At 37.2% G+C, this 14,814-nt stretch overlaps 1 long non-coding RNA gene and 1 pseudogene across 1 annotated transcript in view; one reads left to right on the top strand and one right to left on the bottom strand.

Moving 5' to 3' along the window:
- LOC136794446 (uncharacterized) overlaps window positions 1-14,814 on the bottom strand; it is an 821,984-nt gene that overhangs the window by 510,597 nt on the left and 296,573 nt on the right. The window lies entirely within an intron of this gene.
- LOC131758227 (putative tyrosine carboxypeptidase MATCAP2 pseudogene) overlaps window positions 5,740-14,814 on the top strand; it is a 71,255-nt pseudogene continuing 62,180 nt past the window's right edge.

The raw sequence follows: 14,814 nt of genomic DNA, 5'->3' as shown, positions 1-14,814 counted from the left end.
ACAGATACTGTATGTTTTTTCTTATATGTGGAATCTAAAAAATAAAACAAGTGAGTAAATACAACAAAACAGAAACAAACTCACAGATATAGAGAACAAACTAGTGTGTACCAGTGGGGAGAGGGGCAAAACACTGTAAAGGTTTAAGAGGAATGAACTACTACATATAAAATAAATAATAAACAAGGATATGATTTATAGCATAAGGAATACAGCCAATCTTTTATAATAACTTAGGTGGAGTATAATCTATGAAAATATTGAAGCACTATGTTGTATAGCTGAAACTAATATAATATTGTAAATTAACTATACTTTAATTATAAAAGAATTTTGTTTCTTATTTCATTGTAGTCTTAGTATGTCATTTTGGAATTCTCTAAGAAATTTCCCAATTTCTTTTTATTTTATAATCTAATCATAATTCTTTTTCTAAGTATTTTATTTGATAAAGTTACTAGTTCCCTGATTTTTTCTGAAAAATAACTTTCATACTTTAAATTGCATTGGCAATTTCTTTCAATATCAATTAAATTGAAATCTGGAATTATGCTGTTCAGATCATAGAAAATCAAATGCTTTCCAAATCTTATGTTTATAAAGTTGAAATTCTTCAATTTAAAACTGAGGTCCAGAGAGGATGTTATTCTTGAATGGTATAGATATAATTAACAAAGCATGTATGGTATATTCATAATTTACACTCCTACATACATGAACATAGATGGGAGAGGAAAGTAGAGCTTATGTTAGGACACCCATGATCCAACACTTGCTTTGCTACTAATTGTATGAATTTTTATGTCACTTAAACTTTCTACACCATATGTAATTTTCCCCTTTGAACAATAAATGGATATCCCAAGGTACACCCTATTGCTAACATATTTCCTATATGCAAATCTCTTGAAATTCATTATATTTTACATATAGCCACATATTTCCAAAGAAAAGGCTTATCAATGTGGCATGATCATTTTTACCACAAAAATTTTGTGAAGCTACCAATATTTCTGACATAGAAAACTTAAAATTAACAGAATAAACTGAACATTAACTAAGGTTCACTTAGTTTAATTAATATATCCTTAACTTATGTATTAAGAACTCTCAGCAATATAAGCAATGCAACAATAATTCAACAAATACGTAACAGTCACTCTCTTTGAATTTCCAATGAGACTCCATTGGACACATTAATTATGAATTTAATCCCAAGAATACAATACTCTTTGTTAGCCAACACTGTAATATCCACAACAGTTTACTTTCTGATATATTTTTTCTTAATAGTTTAGTTTGTCAGGCTTCAGTGATTTTTGTCATGCCTGAACATGCAATGAATAATTACTACAAGTAGCATCTTTAAATACTGATGACAGGCACATAAAATAACTTCTAAATATGTATTCACTTATTTAAGCCATTAAATTTAAGCCACGCAGTGAACTTCACACATGAAAAAAACCAATGTGCCTTGGAAGGCATAAAAAGTGCAATGAAAATATTAACTATGATATGTAAAACTGACTTCAAAACACTTATTTTCTTTATGGAAAATAGCAAAATGTTTTCCTATTAAATGTAAAACATAAAATTCTAATATGCACAGAGGAGGATTAATATGAAACTTGTGGAAGGGAATTATGAATAATTCATTATTAATTATAACCAAGGCTAAAATATTTGATTTATCCTTAAAACTGATATATATATAACACATTTTATGTAATAAAGAACTTACTTTAGTAACTATTAAATATAATCAATTGACAATATACTAGAAAAGTAAAACCAGGTTTTCTAAAGAAATATTTCAAGTCATAATAGGACTGTCGTATCTGAGTGTATGTGTCTGTTTGTGGGTGAAAATAAAAGGAAGGTTAAATTCAGAACTATTGGATCAACTTTCCATTTTGTATGAAGACTGAAATTCATCCATGCATATAGCTGCCTAGGATGTCAAAGAAAGATGAGAAATGAATGACATTTTAGCTCTATTCCTAAATAAAATATAAAGATTCAAAGAAATGGAAATACATATTTTGATGATGTTGAAGAAATTTCATTCTTTGAAATGTTTTGTTTGGTATCATTTTGAAAAAAAAAAAAACTGATTTGGGGCTTCCCTGGTGGCGCAGTGGTTGAGAGTCTGCCTGCCGATACAGGGGACACGCGTTCGTGCCCCGGTCCGGGAAGATCCCACGTGCCGCAGAGCGGCTGGGCCCGTGAGCCGTGGCCACAGAGCCTGTGCGTCCGGAGCCTGTGCTCCCCAACGGGAGAGGTCACAGCAGTGAGAGGCCCACGTACCACAAAAAAAAAAAAAAAAAAAAAAAAACTGATTTGATTCGACTACTGCAATGAACTCCTTCTCTTCAACCACTTGTATTCTTGAGAAAAATAACATAATTTTTGCATTCAAATTTGTACAAATTATTCTTCATAAGTCTATATTACATAGGGTTATACATAATTACCTTCCACAAACAAAAACATGATTTCACAAATAAATTTATTCCTAATTATAGTTGAGTATCTAGTTAAATTTCTGATTCTTAAAACACAAAACCTTACATTATCCTCTAATATTATATTTCCCTGAATATATCTTTTTCATGAAACCTGAAAAATGATGACATGTCCAACATTGTGTACAAGAAAAAAATCATGCCTTATTAATATATCTATATATTTTATTAATTCTGAGTCTCTTTTATTTATATATGATTTTCAGGATGCAGACTACTACTCTATGTAATTTAGAAGCAAATGAAGGATTTTGAGCCACATGAGTGATAATCACTGTGAAGAAAATGTAGGAGAAAGTGTGGATTCAGGGTGACAGGTTAAGATGCTAATGCAGTAATTTGGGGGACAGGTATTAGCCTCTTGGAGCTGGTTGAAGTGGGTAAAATTGAGTAGAGTAAAAACAACTGTTTGGTTTTTGAATATATTTTGAAGGTAGAGTTAACAGGATTTACTGACAGATTATAAGCATGCTTTGAGAAAAAGAGAGGAATCAATCATATTTCCAAAGTTATTGTCTTGAGCATCTGGAAGGATAGAGTTGCCTGAGGTGCGGAGACTGCCGGAATAACACATTTTAGGGAGTGAATTTATAGTATTTTATTTTATTTACAAGAAACTATTTTTCTTATATATGAATCACTTCTATTTTTTCTTTCCAGTATGGTTTATTACAGTATATTGAATATAATTGCTTGTGCTATACAGTAGGACCTTGATGTTTACTTTACATATAAGTAGTGTGTATCTGTTAATCCCAAACTCCTAATTTATCCCTCAACCCACTTTCCCTTTGGTAACCATAAATTTGTTTTTTATGTCTGTGTTTCTGTTTTGTAAATAAGTTCATTTGTATTATATTTCAGATTCCACATATAAGTGCTATCATATGGTATTTGTCTTTCTCTTTCTAGCTTACTTCACTTGGTATGATAATTTCTAGGTCCATTCATGTTGCTGCAAATGGCATTATTTCATTCTTTTTAACGGCTGAGTAGTATTATATTGTATATATAAATATACCACATCTTCTTTATCCATTCTTCTGTTGATGGATATTTAGGTTGCTTCCATGACTTGGCTATTGTAAATAGTGCTGCCATGAACATTGGGGTGCAATTATATTTTCAAATTCTAGTTTTCTCCAGATGTATGCCCAGGAGTGAGATTGCAGGATCATATGGTAACTCTATTTTCATTTTTTAAGGAACATCCTTACTGTTCTCCATGGTGGCTGTATCAATTTACATTCCCACCAACAGTGTAGGAGGGTTCCCTTTTCTCCACACTCTACCCAGCATTTATTATTTGTAGACTTTTTGATGATGGCCATTCTAACCAGAGTGAGGTGATATCTCATCGTAGTTTTGATTTGCATGTCTCTATTAATTTGCGATGTTGAGCATCTTTTCATGTGCCTATTGGCCATCTTTATTTCTTCTTTGGAGAAATGTGACATTTTAAATTTGAGATGCTTGGTAGTAGAAATAGCATATATTAAATATGACAGTAGCTGTATATTTGAAATAATCTTTACCAAATTAGAACATATTTGGCATATCTTTCAGAGTTTTTTAATCAGTGATTTGTATTTTTATGAGTGGTAAAATGAGGAATATAAGTTTGTTTTGGTCTTGTTCAGGTATAAAAATTTTAACTCTATATCTTAAGTGTAAAAATGAGTAGGGAGTTATGTATGTACTTTGAAGTAAAGTGGATTGAAGGCACAAATTTGGTAGTCATCCACATATTTATATACAGTATTTAAAGGCAAGAACCCGTGTATCATTATCAAATGAATAAATACGGACAGAATGAGGAGAGGATCAAGAGCTGAAGGATAAGGCCATCCAACACTAAAAACTGAGAGAGAAGAGGAAACACCAGAAAAGGAGACTGAGGAGGGTTAACCAATGAGGTGGCAGGCAAACTAACAGATGCAGTAGCCTGGGGTCCAAGTAAAATGTTTTAAGGATTATGGATGAAAAATGTCACCTGCCATATCAGTAAACAAAGGGTGTTGCAGTCATCAAGCCAGCAGCCATTGCAGCCTCCCCCAGCTGTGAGCCCTGAGGGGAAGAGCCTAGGGGTAGGACAGGAATAAAACACAGACCTACTAGAGCATGGCCTTGAGGATATAGGGAGGGGGAAGGGTAAGTAAGCTGTGACGAAGTGAGAGAGTGGCATGGACATATATACACTACCAAAGGTAGGGTGGATAGCTAGTGGGAAGCAGCCACATAGCACAGGGAGATCAGCTCAGTGCTTAGTGACCACCTAGAGGGGTGGGATAGGGAGGGTGGGAGGGAGACACAGGAGGGAGGGGATATGGTGATATACGTACATGTATAGCTGATGCACTTTGTTATACAGCAGAAACTAACACACCATTGTAAAGCAATTATACTCCAATAAAGATGTTAAAAAAAAAAAAAAAAAAAAAAAAAACAAGTAATACAGGATACTGGCCCTAGAAAGCTAAGGTGCATATCAAAGGAAAGATTCCAATGAGCCCAGACTTTTGCATCTTCCCAAATACAGAAAAGTGGTATCTCAATTCATTAACTTGAGATATCTGGTTTTCTTTAATTAACAGTTATCTTTTGATGTTTCAACCACCAGTTTTTGTTGCAAAACTCCCATATATCCTGGATCCTCCCATACCTCTTCCGAGTAGTCCCTCAGAGCAATCTGAGAGGCTGTCTTCTGGGCTTAAGTCCTTAGAAAATCCGCTGAATAAAACATAATTCTCAAATTTTAAGTTGTGCATATTTTTTTCAGTTGACAGGAGAAAGAATTCATCTTTGTCAAATTCTGTTATAGGTAAGGTAAAATAAAGACTGAGAAGTTACCATTTTATTAAGTAATGTGTAAGTTGTCAAGAACAGTTTTGGGCTGAGCATTGAGGGAAACATTCTGGTTTATGAGAGAATTAGAAACAACATGTAGAGAGGATATTTTTAGGAATTTTTCTACAAAGACGATTAGAGAAATGGAGTAGTAGATAAAAGGGAAAGAGGGATGATCACGAGAAGACTGTTTCATTTTTTCCACATAAAAGAAATAATAGCGTGTTTCCATGCTGATGGATAAGTTCTGTGGAGAGTAAGATCTTGGTGATATAGGAGAGAGAAGGGAGAATTAACTCAGTCATTTTTTGCGCATGCACAATGTGATGGTATTGGGTTTCGAGAAGAGCAGAACCGATATATCATGATACATCACGAGCGAGAAATGGAATATTTCCTGCCAGTAAACAAAGGATGTCACAGTCATCAGCCATTGCAGCCCTCCAAATTGAGCGGGTGAGCCCTTAGGAAACTCAGGAAGAAAAGAATACCTGCCATCTAGCAGCAATCAGACTGCAGCCACTCTCCATGGTGAGCCCTGAAGAAACTCAGGATATAGAAATACCGGATACTGGCCCCAGAGAGCTGAGGTGCATGTCAAAGGAACGATTTCACGGAGCCCAGACTCCTGCATCTTCCCATACATAGAAAAGGGCTAAATTCCTTACCTTGGGCTATCTGGTTTTCTTTAATTAACAATAATCTTTTGACATTCGGACTACCTGCCCTTTGTTGCAAAACTTCTTTATATCCTGGCTCACTCCTGGGATCAGTTCTCTCAGGGTTACTTGAGATGATGCCTCCTGGGCTTGAGGTCCTAGATTACTGCTGAATAAAACATAACTCTCAACTTTCACATTGTGAATGTTTTTTACGTCGACATGAGTAATGATCAGAGTATATGAACACAGACATTGATAGGCTAGACTGCCAATTGCACAACTCCTGGGTGCACTGTAACAGTGTATTCTGTGGAGTTTTGCTCTAGTGAGTAGCATAAAAAGTGAACTGCAGCCTCTGGTATTGTTCAATGCACAGTGGTACTGGCAGCTGGATGTTGTGATGGTGAGAGCCTGTGGAAGTCCTTTGGTGACTTTGTCAGCTAAGCAAGAGAAGTTTATCAGCTAGACGAAGTGAGAGTGGGTCGCCTGTTGGAGGAGTGAGTGGAATGTGTGAAATAGTCACTTAGGAGATCTGGACAAAGGAAGTATAGGATAATATCAGTGAAGCATTCATGGCCTGCTTGAGGTTAATAAGCATGAATTTAAAGGGATATCACCATGCACTTTGGGGTGTGTTAGTCTAGATACGTTCAGTTGTGTGGGTATAAAAGCATGCAGAGGGCTTCCCTGGTGGCGCAGTGGTTGAGAGTCCGCCTGCCGATGCAGGGGACGCGGGTTCGTGCCCCGGTCTGGGAGGATCCCACATGCCGCAGAGCGGCTGGGCCTGTGAGCTATGGCCGCTGGGCCTGCGCGTCCGGAGCCTGTGCTCCACAACGGGAGAGGCCACAACAGTGAGAGGCCTGCTTACCGCAAAAAAAAGAAAAAAAAAAAAAGCATGCAGAGTGCGTGTATTTGGATTTAACACAAAATGGAGATAAGAAAAGGATGTTCACCATATCTACAAATATTCCACTTTTTTTTTCCCATCAAGAGACAAACACTCTGTACTCTCTCCTGAGTGTATAGAAGTAAAAAAAGATAGACATCAATCAGCCCCTGTCCTCAGTATTTTTAAGCTTCAATCAAGATTTAGGAGGAGCACTGTAGGAAGAATGTTCCTACTCAGTAGCCTAGATTGGTGTGAATAATTTTCTGCTGAAAAACTTAGATCTTACATTGAAATTCCTTTTGCAGTAGGAAAACTCCCTACCTCCATTTGAACAAGGAGCATGCTTGTGGGTCAAAGTAGGCTTTCTGAAATAATGCTGCTTGTTTATGCTACACAACTCTGGATCTGTTATGGTAGAACTGCCTTGAGTCTCAAATATTTCTTGACTTGTAGAACCCTGTAGACATTCAGTATAGATAATTCACTATTTTCTTTTGTAAGGACCTCATACCATAGTTATCATGACTATCATAGGTTAAATTCTTTCTACCACCCCCAAATTAAAGATATGCTGTAGTTCTAACCACAAGCACCTAAGAATATGACCTTATTTGGAAATAGGGTCATTTAAATGCAATTAGTTAAGTCAAGATATGCCCATCTGGGAATAGGGTGTGCCCCTAAATCCAATATTCACAAGAGGATGGCCATTTGTGAAGACACAGACATACAGGGAGCATTTCATGTGCTGACAATGCAGCTGCAAGCCAAAGAATGCCAAGGATTGATGGCCACCACCAGATGCTAGGAAGAGGGTTTCAAAGGGAGTGCCTTTCCAACACCTTGATTTCTGTCTTCTAGCCTCCTGTGAGAACTGTGAGACAATAAATTTCTGCTCTTTGAAGCCACTCAGTTTTTTGTGCTTGTTATGGCAGCCCAAGACTGTTAATATAATGACCTAAAGAATTTTTCAGCTAAAGTCACTAAACTAAAGCTCCATCAGTATCTCTATCTATATATGTAGACATCTCTCTATATATAGTGTGGTACAATTATTTGCCCATTCAGTTTTTCCTTTTCTAAATATTAATGTGTTCTGCAGGAAACCACTTCATAGTCTGATATTAAGTCATTTGTGTTTGATTCCAGATTCTATTCCATCCCATTATAAATGTGACCTTAATTAACCTTCTTAAATGCATTAGATTTCAAGGACAGCTTCCTGAAAAGGGTGTTACAGTGCTAGTCAAATGATAAGGTAATATCACTTCATAACACTATTTATAGAAAAGACCCTTGAATAGTAAAAGCTTCCAATCACTTGAAACTTATATGGTCATTGTAATAGAAATGTTATTTATCTTGATGTACAAAAAATACATTCTTAAAGCTAGAAGAGCAAGCTGCCTTTTGAATAGTGTTCATAGATAACAGTATGATAAAATTACAGCACAAGAAAAATATAATAGTGTCCTTCAAAAAAAAATCAAAGGAGTTTAAATTTAGCAAACTCTAGATATACTTAAGATTGATAGAGTATTCCTACTCTAAGTCTTGCTGATTCAACTGCAAACTAATTTAGAATATATGGAGATGAATGTTTATTGTATATTTATATATACTTTTCAGTACCAATTTTCTGTACATTGAAAATTTGATGAGATATAATTCAGAAGGTCTTAATTTTAAAAATCATTAAAAAGTCCTTTAAGGCACCACTTAGAAGAAGAATTGAATGTGCTTGAGATTAAATTGTTTTGTTTGTCTGTAGTTGACACAATACAGGTTGCAGAGCTAATAATGGGTTTTTATTGAACAATATATGTTAACTTTCTCTTAGAAGGGCAACCCTAGAAAGCTGTAATTACTACTCTTATTTTTTTTTTAAGTAGAGGAAAAGTTAGGAAATGGTTTAAATAAATGAAGGCCCATATACCAAACATAAATCTTATGAATATTTGGGCTGCTGTTTTCCTCAGTGGAATTTGAATCAAAATGAGAATATCTTGATGAAATGTAAAGAAAATGATTTAATTTGATGGGATATTTTATATCTTGCCATTAAATAAAAATATTTTCTGGTTTATATATCATAAAGTTTTCTAAGAAAAAAAGAATGAAACACTAAAAATACATTACTTAAAATTAAAATGAACATTCCCAAAATGACTACTGAGATGCAAGTATGTATCTGCTTCTTGCAAGCATGAAGATAATACTATGTATGTTATTACTGAAAAATTGACAAATGGGGAAGATCTTTAAAAATTACCCATAAATTCAGCTTACAGGGATAAGCACTCAAACTAATTGCAGTATTTCTTGTCAACGTCCTATGTTATTAAATCTCTTTGTACTGTATGTTCATGACAGGTTGTTTCTGTCATATGGATGAGCCAGGATTTATAACTATTTTGGATGCTTAGTTTGTTGCCAGTATTTTATTGCCACAAATAATTCTGCTGTGAGTACACATGTTGTAAGTCTTTGGGCACCCTTGGATTAATTTCTAGAAGTGGCATTAAAGGTCAAAGAGCAAAAAATATTGCCAAATAGTCTTGCAGAAAAAGAAGGCTCTTAATTTACACTCAATAAGGTCCTATTAAAGGTAAAATTACAAGCTAGAAAAAGAATCACACAAAGGATAAAGTAATTATTCATGTTTATACTACCCAAAAATATCTGGGGTATGACTTGTATTTCTAAATACATTTTTCTACAGCTATCAGTTTTATACACAGTTAAAATGTAGTTTACAAACAATTGTGAATTTGACCTTTTTTACATTTTTTTCAGTTTGTAAGCAGTTTGTTAAGATGCCAAAAATTCTTCACATTTGTTATAATAATAGTGCATAAATTAGATATGCAATTTCTCTAAAGAAGGAAACGTAGGTCATCTGCAATTTTTCGTTATTATAAATAATCTTGCTGCATTGTATGCAAAATTTTTTTTAAAGACTCATTGCCGAATAATAAATTCCACTGAATGGGACACTGCCTCATCATGTACAAGCAATGTCAACAGATTTTCGTGGTGGTGGTGGTAGTGGTGGGTTTGCCAAAATGTCATACAAATTTCAATACCGATAAGACTAAATCCTTATTCCAAGCTTTAAATAGTCTTTCGCCAGCTTTGGGATTTATGTACATATGTGTAAATACCCAAGACCTTGGAGATAGAATGTCTGGTTAAAATATTAGCTCCTACCATGTTATAGCTGATTAATATTAGAAAAAAAAGTTTTTTTTTCTTTTATAAATTTATTTATTTATTTATTTTGGCTGCATTGGGTCTTCGTTGCTGTGTGTGGGCCTTCTCTAGTTTTGGCGAGCGGCGGCTGCTCTTTGTTGTGGTGCGTGGGCTTCTCACTGCAGTGGCTTCCCTGGTTGTAGAGCACAGACTCTAGGCTTGCAGGCTCAGTAGTTGTGGTGCACAGGCTTAGTTGCTCCGCAGCACGTGGGATCTTCTCAGACCAGGGTTTGAACCCATGTTCCCTGCATTAGCAGGTGGATTTTTAACCACTGCACCACCAGGGAAGTTCTAGAAAAATCTGTTAAGTTTTTGTATCTTGGGTTCCTTATTTATAAAATTTTTAGGAGGGGAGAGAGAAGATGGCGGAAGAGTAAGATGCGGAGATCACCTTCCTCCCCACTGATACATCAGAAATACATCTACACGTGGAACAACTCCTACAGAACACCCACTGAATGCTGGCAGAAGACCGCAGACCTTCCAAAAGGCAAGAAACTCCCCCACGTACCTGGGCAGGGCAAAAGAAAAAAGAATAGAGACAAAGAATAGGGACGGGACCTACACCGGTGGGAGGGAGCCGTGAAGGAGGAAAGGTTTCCACACACTAGGAGCCCCTTCGCGGGCGGAGGCTGCAGGTGGCGGAGAGGGAAGCTTCGGAGCCGCAGAGGAGAGCGCAGCAACAGGGTACAGAGGGCAAAGTGGAGAGATTCCCTCAGAGGATCGGTGCCGACCGGCACTCACCAGCCTGAGAGGCTTGTCTGCTCACCCACCGGGGTGGGCGGGGCTGGGAGCTGAGACTGGCTTCCATCTGATCACAGGGAGAGGACCGGGGTTGGTGGCATGAACACAGCCTGAAGGGGCTAGTGCGCCACGGCTGGCCGGGAGGGAGTCCGGAAGAAGTCTGGAGCTACGGAAGAGGCAAGAGACTTTTTCTTCCCTCTTTGTTTCCTGGTGTGCAAAGAGAGGGGACTAAGCGCGTCGCGTAAAGGAGCTCCAGAAACGGGTGCAAGCCGCGGCTATCAGAGCGGATCCCAGAGAAGGGCATGAGACGTTAAGGCTGCTGCTGCTGCCACCAAGAAGCCTGTGTGCGAGCACAGGTCACTCTCCACACCTCCACTCCTGGGAGCCTGTGCAGCCCGCCACTGCCGGGGTCCCGGGATCCAGGGACAGCTTCCCCGGGAGAATGCATGGTGCACATCAGGCTGGTGCAATGTCACGCCACAGGCTCACCCCGCATCTGTACCCCTCCCTCCTCCAGGCCTGAGGGAGTCAGAGCCCCCGAATCACCTGCTCCTTTAACCCCGTCCTGTCTGAGCAAACAGCAGACGCCCTCAGGTGATCAACACACAGAGGCGGGGTCAAGTCCAAAGTTGAACCCCTGGAGCTGTGCGAACAAAGAAGAGAAAGAGAAAACTCTCCCAGCAGCCTCAGAAGCAGCGGATCAGAATCAACTTGAAGGGCCCTGCATCTGTAGAATACCTGAATAGACAGCGAATCATCCCAAGTTGAGAAGGTAGACTTTGGGAGCAAGATATATTATTATTTTCCCCCTTTTCTCTTATTGTGAGTGTGTATGTGTGTGCTGCTGTGTGAGATTTTGTCTGTATAGCTTTGCTTTCACCATTTGTCCTAGGGTCCTGACCATCCCTTTTATTTTTATTCTTCTTAAAAATTATTTTTTATTTTAATAACTTTATTTTATCCTACTTTATCTTCTTTCTTTCTTCCTTTCTTCATCTTTCTTCCTTTCTTTCTTAATTTCTTCCTTTCTTTCTTCCTTCCTCCTTTCTCCCTTCCTTTCTCTCTTCCTTCCTTCCTTTTTCCTTCCTTCCTTCCTTCCTATTTTTTTCTCCCTTTTATTATGAGCCATGTGGATTAAAAGCTCTTGGTGCTCCAGGCAGGCATCAGGGCTGTGTCTCTGAGGTCGGAGAAACAACTTCAGGACACTGGTCCACAAGAGACCTCGCAACTCCACGTAATATCAAAAGGCGAAAATCTCCCAGAGATCTCCATCTCAACACCAAGACCCAGCTTCACTGAAATTCCAGCAAGCTACATTGCTGGACACCCTATGCCCAACAACTAGCAAGACAGGACCACAGCCCCATCCATTAGCAGAGAGGCTGCCTAAAATCATAATAAGGACACAGATACCCCAAAACACACCACCAGACGTGGACCTGCCCACTAGAAAGACAAGATCCAGCATCATCCACCAGAACACAGGCACTAGTCTCCTCGACAAGGAAACCTACTCAACCCACTGAACCAACCTTAGCCACTGGGGACAGACACCAAAATCACCGGGAACTATGAACCTGCAGCCTGCAAAAAGGAGACCACAAACATAGTAAGATAAGCAAAATGAAAAGACAGAAAAACACACAGCAGATGAAGGAGCAAGGTAAAAACCCACCAGACCTAACATATGAAGAGGAAATAGGCAGTCTACCTGAAAAAGAATTCAGAATAATGATAGTAAAGATGATCCAAAATCTTGGAAATAGAATACACAAAATGTAAGAAACATTTAACAAGGACCTAGAAGAACTAAAGGGTAAACAAACAGTGATGAACAACACAATAAATGAAATTAAAAATACTCTAGATGGGATCAATAGCAGAATAACTGAGGCAGAAGAATGGATAAGTGACCTGGAAGATAAAATAGTGGAAATAACTACTGCAGAGCAGAATAAAGAAAAAGGAATGAAAAGACCTGAGGACAATCTCAGAGACCTCTGGGACAACATTAAATGCACCAACATTTGAATTATAGAAGTGCCTGAAGAAGAAGAGAAAAAGAAAGGGAATGAGAAAATATCTGAAGAGATTATAGTTGAAAACTTCCCTAATATGGGAAAAGAAATAATCAAGTCCAGGAAGCACAGAGAATCCCATATAGGATAAATCCAAGGAGAAACATGCCAAGACACATATCAATCAAACTATCAAAAATTAAATACAAAGAAAACATATTAAAAGCAGCAAGGGAAAAACAACAAATAACACACAAGGGAATCCCCATAAGGTTAACAGCTGATCTTTCAGCAGAAACTCTGCAAGCCAGAAGGGAGTGGCAGGTCATATTTAAAGTGATAAAACAGAAAAACCTACAACCAAGACTACTCTACCCAGCAAGGATCTCATTCAGATTTGATGGAGAAATTAAAACCTTTACAAACAAGCAAAAGCTGAGAGAGTTCAGCACCACCAAACCAGCTTTACAACAAATGCTAAAGGAACTTCTCTAGGCAAGAAACACAAGAGAAGGAAAAGACCTACAAGAACAAACTTGAAATAATTAAGTAAATGGTAATAGGAACATACATATCGATAATTACCTTAAATGTAAATGGATTAAATGGTCCCACCGAAAGAAACAGACTGGCTGAATGGATACAAAAACAAGACCCATATAAATGCTGTCTACAAAAGACCCACCTCAGACCTAGGGACACATACAGACTGAAAATGAGGGGATGGAAAAAGATATTCCATGCAAATGGAAATCAGAAGAAAGCTGGAGTAGCAATTCTCATATCAGACAAAATTGACTTTACAATAAAGACTATTACAAGAGACAAAGAAGGACACTACATAATGATCAAGGGATCGATCCATGAAGAAAATATAACAATTGTAACTATTTATGCACCCAACATAGGAGCACCTCAATACATAAGGCAAATACTAACAGCCATAAAAGGGGAAATTGACGGTAACACAATCATAGTAGGGGACTTTAACACCCCACTATCACCAACAGACAGACCATCCAAAATGAAATTAAATAAGGAAACACAAGTTTTAAATGATACATTAAACAAGATGGACTTAATTGACATTTATAGGACATTCCATCCAAAAACAACAGAATACACATTTTTCTCAAGTGCTCATGGAACATTCTCCAGGATAGATCATATCTTGGGTCACAAATCTAGCCTTGGTACATTTAAGAAAACTGAAATTGTATCAAGTATCTCTTTCGACCACAATGATATGAGACTAGATATCAATTACAGGAAAAGATCTGTAAAAAAAAACAAACACATGGAGGCTAAACAATACACTACTTAATAACGAAGTGATCACTGAAGAAATCAAAGAGGAAATCAAAAAATACTTAGAAACAAATGACAATGGAGACACGAAGACCCAAAACCTATTGGATGCAGCAAAAGCAGTTCTAAGAGGGAAGTTTATAGCAATACAATCCCACCACAAGAAACAGGAAACATCTCGAATAAACAACCTAACCTTGCACCTAAAGCAACCAGAGAAAGAAGAATTAAAAAAAAAAAAAAAAACAAATTTAGCAGGAGGAAAGAAATCATAAAGATCAGATCAGAAATAAATGACAAAGAAATGAAGGAAATGATAGCAAAGAGCAATAAAACTAAAACCTGGTTCTTTGAGAAGATAAACAAAATTGATAAACCATTAGCCAGATTCATCAAGAAAAAAAGGGAGAAAAATCAAATCAATAGAATTAGAAATGAAAAAGAAGTAACAACAGACACTGCAGAAATACAAAAGATTATGAGAGATTACAACAAGCAACTGTATGCCAATAAAATGGACAACTTGAAAGAAATGGAAAAATTCTTAGAAATGTACAACCTGCCGA

Source organism: Kogia breviceps, chromosome 6 (assembly GCF_026419965.1).
Source record: "Kogia breviceps isolate mKogBre1 chromosome 6, mKogBre1 haplotype 1, whole genome shotgun sequence".
Lineage (NCBI taxonomy): Eukaryota > Metazoa > Chordata > Mammalia > Artiodactyla > Physeteridae > Kogia > Kogia breviceps.
This window is presented reverse-complemented; position numbering and strand designations above follow the sequence as displayed.